This window comes from Lutra lutra, chromosome 5, assembly GCF_902655055.1.
Source record: "Lutra lutra chromosome 5, mLutLut1.2, whole genome shotgun sequence".
Lineage (NCBI taxonomy): Eukaryota > Metazoa > Chordata > Mammalia > Carnivora > Mustelidae > Lutra > Lutra lutra.
In genome coordinates, this window is record NC_062282.1 from 106,730,780 (window position 1) to 106,737,641 (window position 6,862).

Consider the following 6,862-nt stretch of genomic DNA (forward strand, 5'->3'; position numbering starts at 1 on the left):
AAGCTCCTAGAGAGTGAGGACAGCATTCCATGTTTTGGCATCTTCTCCCTCAGAATTTAATAGTGTGCAGTATACGCTAAGTTCTCAATAGGTATTTCAAAGATTTTATTTATTTATTTGACAGAGAGAGAGAGAGAGAGAGATCATAAGTAGGCTCCCTGCTGAGCTGAGAGCCCAATGTGGGGCTCAATCCCAGGGCCCTGAGATCATGACCTGAGCCTAAGGCAGCGGCTTAACGCACTGAGCAATCCAGGTGCCCCGCAATAGGTGTTTCAATATGAATTCCTGGATGCATAGACAGACATCATTCCATGAGAAACCTCATCCTCTTGGGGCACTGGCTACTATTTTCAACATGCTGCAATGCAGAGGCCCTTTTCAGGAAGTCTGGGCCAGCTGGACCTGCCATTATTACATTCAGCACCATACTAACTGCTTAAGAAATGTCTAGACAGAAAAACCTTCCAGACAATGAAAAGTAGAAGGTGGCTAGGGTGTTCTTTCTTTTTCTCTCGGGGGGCTAGGGGTCAAATATCCAACAAGGCATCTCTGTTTCCCTTATTTCAAAGAGAGTATTTCTGTAACTTGTTGGAAACTATTATTTCAGCATCAAATTTTCCTTAGAAAAGTTAGACAACCATGTCTCTTGTCTAAGTACATCTGGAAAGAGTCTTTACACTTATTCCCTGATATATTATTATGATTCAAGTGCCTGTAGGTCTCAGCACTTCATTCTGTTAAAGAAGGAAACTGAGAAAATCATGAGAAAAATGGAGAGGCAAGCAAGAAGAAGTCAAGAGAGGGAGGACCTGGAGTTGAGAATGAGCACTCCCCTCATAACAGCCCCTTTTGCTACCTAACACTACTGTCTATGGGTTCTTTTTAAAAAATTGACCTAAAAGCACAGAAGAGCATTTTAGATGTTCAAATGTAGCAAACACAACAAGAAAGGATTATGGATCGATTAAGGGACCAGATGGAACTTCACAATGAAATGTTTTATATACCGTGATGAGTAGATTTCTTGTCTTCCTTTCCCTTCCCTTTGCTCCTTTCTCTCCTTTCCACCCTCCCTTCCTTCCCATAAACACTAATTGAGCTTCTTCACATTCACCCCAAAGAGATAATGATTTAATAGGGAAGATAGGAAATGCAACAACAGCTCTGATGAAGGGTGGAACGTGAGACAGGCCCAAGAGAAAGGAGCTTGGGAAAGGAGGCACCATGTTCCCCACAAACGTGTTCTCATTCAAAAGTGAATCCCAAAATGAACTTTGGTTCTCAGAGTCTGAAAGGACATCTAAGGCTATCTCATTCAGGGTCCCTCATGGGATCCTTAACCTACTGGTGTTTGTAGAACTGTACTTAAATATTTGCTGTCTTCCATCGCCAAACACCACTGGCATCCCAGCCATTATCAATCATAACTCTTTTGATTTTAACAGAAAATTGACAACCTGGTGGCAGCAAAAAAGGAGAGTCAGTAGCTCATGTAACTGTAATGTCCGCGGGATAAGTCTGGCGTCAGGCAAGCCTGGATATAGGACTCCAGGGGGAGTCTTCTGCTCTTTCCTCAGCTCGGCTTCTGTCAGATGTGGTTTCATTCTTAGGCAGGCAAAATGGTCACTAAGCACCCCAAAGCTCCTATCAGCTTAGCAACACAGGAAGAAGAAAGCATCTTTCTACTACCAGGCTTGGGAATCTCCCATTAGCTCAGCATGAGTAAAGGCTAATTCCTGAACTAAGAAGGAATAATTAAGGATAACTCCAGGGTTTCAGACTAGGGAAAACTGGAAAATGTTAATACCTTGATGAAAATTAAGGTAGTCAGAGCACTGGATTTGGAGAAAGAGAAATAGGAAAGGAAGAATTTGGTTTTGGATAAGTCAAAGTATTGGTGGGATTCTAATGAAGAATGACAGGTGGTTAGAAAAGTTGCAGTGAGGCTAGATGGGAGAAGACATTTGCAAATGTTATATCCAATAAGGGGTTAATATCCCAAATATGTAAAGAACTTACACAACTCAATACCAAAAAACCCACAAATAATATAATTAAAATGGGCAAAAAACCTGAATATACATTTTTTCTAAAGAAGACATGGCCAACAGACACATAAAAAGATGCCCAACGTCACTCACCACCAGGGAAATAAAAATCAAATCCACAATGAGATATCACCTCGCACCTGTCAGAATGACAGGAGACAACCCCTGTTGGTAAGGATGTGGGAAAAAAAGAAACCCTCGTGCACTGTTGGTGGGAGTGCAAACTGGTGCAACCACTGTGGAAAACAATATGGAGGTTCCTCAAGAAGTTGAAAATAGAGGGGTGCCTGGGTGGCTCAGTTGGTTAAGCATCTGCCTTTGGCCCAGGTTAGGATCTAGCTATATATCTATATCTATATCTAATCTATCTATCTATATCTATATACATAATGAAATATTACTCTGCCATAAAAAAGAATGAAATCTTGCCACTTGCAACAAGATGGATGTATCTAGAGGGCATAATGCTAAATGAAATAAGCCAGACAGAGAAAGACAAATACCGTATGATTTCCCTCATATGTGGAACTTTAGAAACAAAACAAACAAACAACAAAAAAAGAGACCAAAAAAGCCCAGACCCTTAAATACATAGAACAAATTGGTGATTACAGAGGGGAGGTTGGTGGGAGAATGGGTGAAATAGGTGCTGGGGATTAAGAGTGCATTTAACATCATGAACCCCAAATAATGTGTAAAATTGTTGAGTCATTACACCATACACCTGAAACTCATGTAACACTATGTTGATTATATTTGAAGTAAAAGATTAAAAATTAAAAAATTTAAAAAGACAAAGAAAAGTAAGGGGGAGAGTTTTGTGGAGAAGTTGAAATTGGAGGTGAGAATTTGGGTCATTCTATAGAAATGAGAATAAGAGCTACAGAATTGTTTGTATTCAATAAGGAAAAGTATGTAAAAGTGAGGAGGTTGAGGCTCTGGACAGGTGGCTTGTGAACTATAAAGCATCCTGCAAGTGGAGATTTTTATTAGTAGCATCAGTATTACATGTATGAGAAAGGAGGAAAAGAAGAAGCCAGAGAAGGAGAAAGAAATTCTAGAAGGGGGCCTGAGATGCTATAGGTCATAATAACCATAATGAATCAGGATTATCTTTTTTTAACATGTCATAAAAAACTTGGTTCAAAATGGCTTAATAAAAAAAAAGGATTTTGACTCACATAACAGGTAAGTGCAGGATAGTCTAGCCTTAGATGCATTCAAGGGCTCAAAGATTTTAGGACTTATTCTTACTCTTTTTACCTTCTTCTGCTTCCCTATGTTGGCTCAGGAAGATTATACTTGCAGTGACCCCCCCCCCCAAAATTGCCAGGAGTTCTAGTCTATCTTTTCCAGAGCAGTTCCCCAGACAATCCCAGTAAAGGACTCTGAACTCATCTCCCTGATTCTGGTTATCATTGCTGCCATTATATGCCCCTTTCTAAGCTAATGTCTGGAGCCAAATTTTGTTAGGCTCTGATGTTTAGATTTAAATCAACTCCCACTTCTGGAGATGTGAATGGAGGCATCCAAACCACAAGGGCTGAGAACTAGGGAGGGATAGTTCCCTAGAGAAAAACTGAGGGGCTGTTCCCAGAAAAAGGTGGAATGGATTCAAAGCAGCACGACTATCCACTACAGGAACCAGGAGAAGCATGTCAAGAAGGGTGATGGTCAACAGTGTCAAATGACTCGGAGCTTGAAGAATATGGAAAGTGAATGGACAAATGCACTTTAGACATGTGAGTGACTCATTTATTTCTTTAAAAGATCAGAAACATGGGAGGAAGACAGATTTTAGTGGGTGAAGGAGTGAGTGGGAGTAGAAACAGTGTAAAGGCAGGGATTTGATATTTTAAAGAAGTCTCTGAAGGAAGCAGGGAGGCTAGCTCTAACCCAATTCCCACGATTCCTGAGCGAGGCACGATGCTAGGCACTAGGAGGGCTGACATGAGTAATTACTAGTCTGTGTCCTCAAGAAGCTCAAAGCTTGGAAGGGCAGAGAGAATTGTCAGTAAAAAAAATATGCAAAGAAGGAATATGTAATGTTGTTAAGGTTGCAGGGTGGAGAGGTGCACCCTTTCCAGCCTGACAGATCAGAGTTATCCCACAAGGGAGAATGATGTAATCTAGCCGAGAGAAAGGGGGAAGGCTTTTCGTGAAAGGTGGTTCCTGAACTGGGTTTTGTGGGATGAGTGGGAGTTGGTTTTAGGAAGCAAAATGGGGAACGGGGTGCCAGGCAAAGGCAAATGTTCCCTAAGAGCTCATGGAGGTGCATATTGTGGAATAGAGAAGTATAGAGTCTGGGGGCAGGTGGGCAGGCGCAGAAGGACTGGCATGACCTATGGAGGGGTGTGGGCTTTATCCAGTAATGTTGGGCAGGGGGCAGTGAAATGTTCTCAGTCAGGGCAACACCCATCGGATTAACCTGTTAGGAGAATCTTTCTGGAGTCAGTCTGGAGAGGGAGCCGCATGGAGATGGACAGGCCACTTCAGAGGATGGGTTTTTGGTGGCGGGAAAGAGTGACAAAGTCCAACACAAAGACAGGGACACCAAAGGGACATCATCAAGAGCAGGGAAAACTCACACAACTGTGTGCTTATTGGATCCGGAGGAGTGGGAAAGAGCAAAGCCTTAGAAACAGGTGAGGGAGCTGGGGAAGGAGGATGTGAACCCTGGAGTGGGAGATGCCAGCGGTGCGGGCGAGGAGAGCAGTCCCCAGAGAGGCAGGGAAGGTGGGTGGTCTCCAGCCACGGTGGAGGCGCGACAGGCTGAGCAGTGAGTTGGGGAGCACAGTGGAGAAGATGGATAGGAACCCAGAGCGTCACCGAGGAGGGCAGCAGAACAGCTGGAGGTCCTTAATTTCCGCAGTTCAGAAAGCAGTGAGATCACCTGTTGGGAGCGAGTGGGCTTCTGAGTTCCCTGTGGGAAACATGGGGATAGTAACAGAACCAATCAATCACTGAGTCATGCCAACTCCACCCCCACCAGGGCCCACCTCTCCACTTCCTGCCGCTTGCCTCCTCTAGGTCTTCATCAACCACCAGCGCTGCGCGGGGTGGGAGTGCTTGTCACACCTAAGCACCCCAGGAGCCTCTTCAAACTCTCACCACCCCAGCAGCTGATTCGGGAGCTCCGGAGTGAGACCCAGGCACGCGCGTTTTCAGAACACTTCATACAGGAGGTTCTGAAATGCATCATACCCCACACAGTTGAGAATCACTGAGGTACGTAGGACTGAGTCCTGGAATTTGCTATGGTGTGGGAGAAGATGGCATGGAATCGTTTGCAAAAACTGGGTGGGTGTCAAGTGACTCAGGAAAGGAGGACAAGGAGAGCAGGTGGCTGCGCCAGCAGATTCGGGAAAGCGCGGGGGCTCCCATTACGTTCAGTTCAGCGGCTGTGCCTCTCCCAACCCCACAAGAGTGCCAGTGACCACACAAGAGAATCAGAAAACCTATAAGAGCTCAGAACAACGGAGATAACCACATTTTTCTGAAAGATCATGGTCAGTCTTCTAAAGACAAGGAATGCGAATGGGGAGGAAAAAACACTCTTGATAATGAAAAGGCAGTGGGGAATCCTCAAAAGTTTCAGCAGTTTGTGTGCAGCGCTGCCCTCTGCTGGTTACATTCGGACCTGCAGCCGTATGGCAACAGCAGCCTTGACTTCCGGAGTGCACCCCGGAGAGGACAGGTGAGTGGGAACGTCATTAAGACCACACATATGACTCTTCAGGTAAAAGCTGAGCCTGGAAATTTAGACTCAGATCTCCCAGTTAGATAACTATGCTTAAAAAGAAACCCCACACAAACTTTCCAGGAAAAGCTTCTGTGGCCCTGAAAAAGTTCCTTTGGAAAAATATTTTGATGTGGACTTAATGGCCACAGTCACCTAGAAAGAAGCTACCGGGGTAGAAACTTCTCCAGGAATGAATTAATGAACGTTGAAAAAGCATTAGTAATTCTGTGCTTTTAATAATAATGGCCAACATTGAGTGAACATCATTGGCAGCTGTAGGCAGTACAGCAATTAACTTCCACAACAACCCAATGAGGCAAGAGCCATTACCATCTATACTTTACTGGGGAGGTAACTGAGGTATAAAGAGTACAGGTGCCACAGCCAAGGACACAAAACCTGGGCTGAGCAAGGAATTAAACCTAGAAACCACAATATGGTCAACTTCTTTATCACATATACAACAAAGTGCATCATTGCTCAAACATCAGTGATCTTAATTTTGAACTTGTGTAGTAATGGTCACAATCAGGTACTTGTTGTGAATAGGTGTATTTCTTCCTCCATGTGCTGATTCAGGGAGTCAGACCTCATCTGGCTTGCGACTCCCTATTAACTGGGTCTGGTCATTTGAAAATGACATCGAGGCAGGCGGGAGAAGAGAAAAGAACGATGAGAAAGCGCCACTTCTTAAAAGCCGTGGCTCACATTCCAATGGCAAGAGCTAGACCACTGGCCATACAGTGCCCAGGGGTGCCAAGAAATGTGGTCTCTGGCTAATCAGCCACTTTCCAGCACCAGCTCTCCCCCATATGAAGGGGAGATTTGGTTGGTTAGCTGGCCGCCTCTGACCTCCCTCTAGTACAATGGCATGGTTCACTGGCTCAGGTCACCGGCACCTTTTCAAGGAGGCTGAAGGAAACTGATCACTACCCCAGGTGAATACCTCGGTGAGATCCTAAGACTGGAGTCTTTAGCAATAAGTCATTGATGAGGGACCTTTCCCCTTCCCTGTGAGATAGGTTAACTACCTTTATTTCCCAGATAAGAAAACCAAGGCTAAGGAGTCAGT

General features: G+C 44.4%; 1 long non-coding RNA gene across 1 annotated transcript in view; it reads left to right on the forward strand.

Moving 5' to 3' along the window:
- The window catches only part of LOC125099922 (uncharacterized), a 37,824-nt gene extending 31,812 nt beyond the window's left edge, over window positions 1-6,012 (forward strand). The window contains exons 8-9 of the long non-coding RNA XR_007127400.1: window positions 3,690-3,790; window positions 5,079-6,012. This is a non-coding gene — a long non-coding RNA (uncharacterized LOC125099922). The remainder of the gene's footprint in view (window positions 1-3,689; window positions 3,791-5,078) is intronic.
- The last annotated feature ends 850 nt before the right edge of the window (window positions 6,013-6,862 follow it).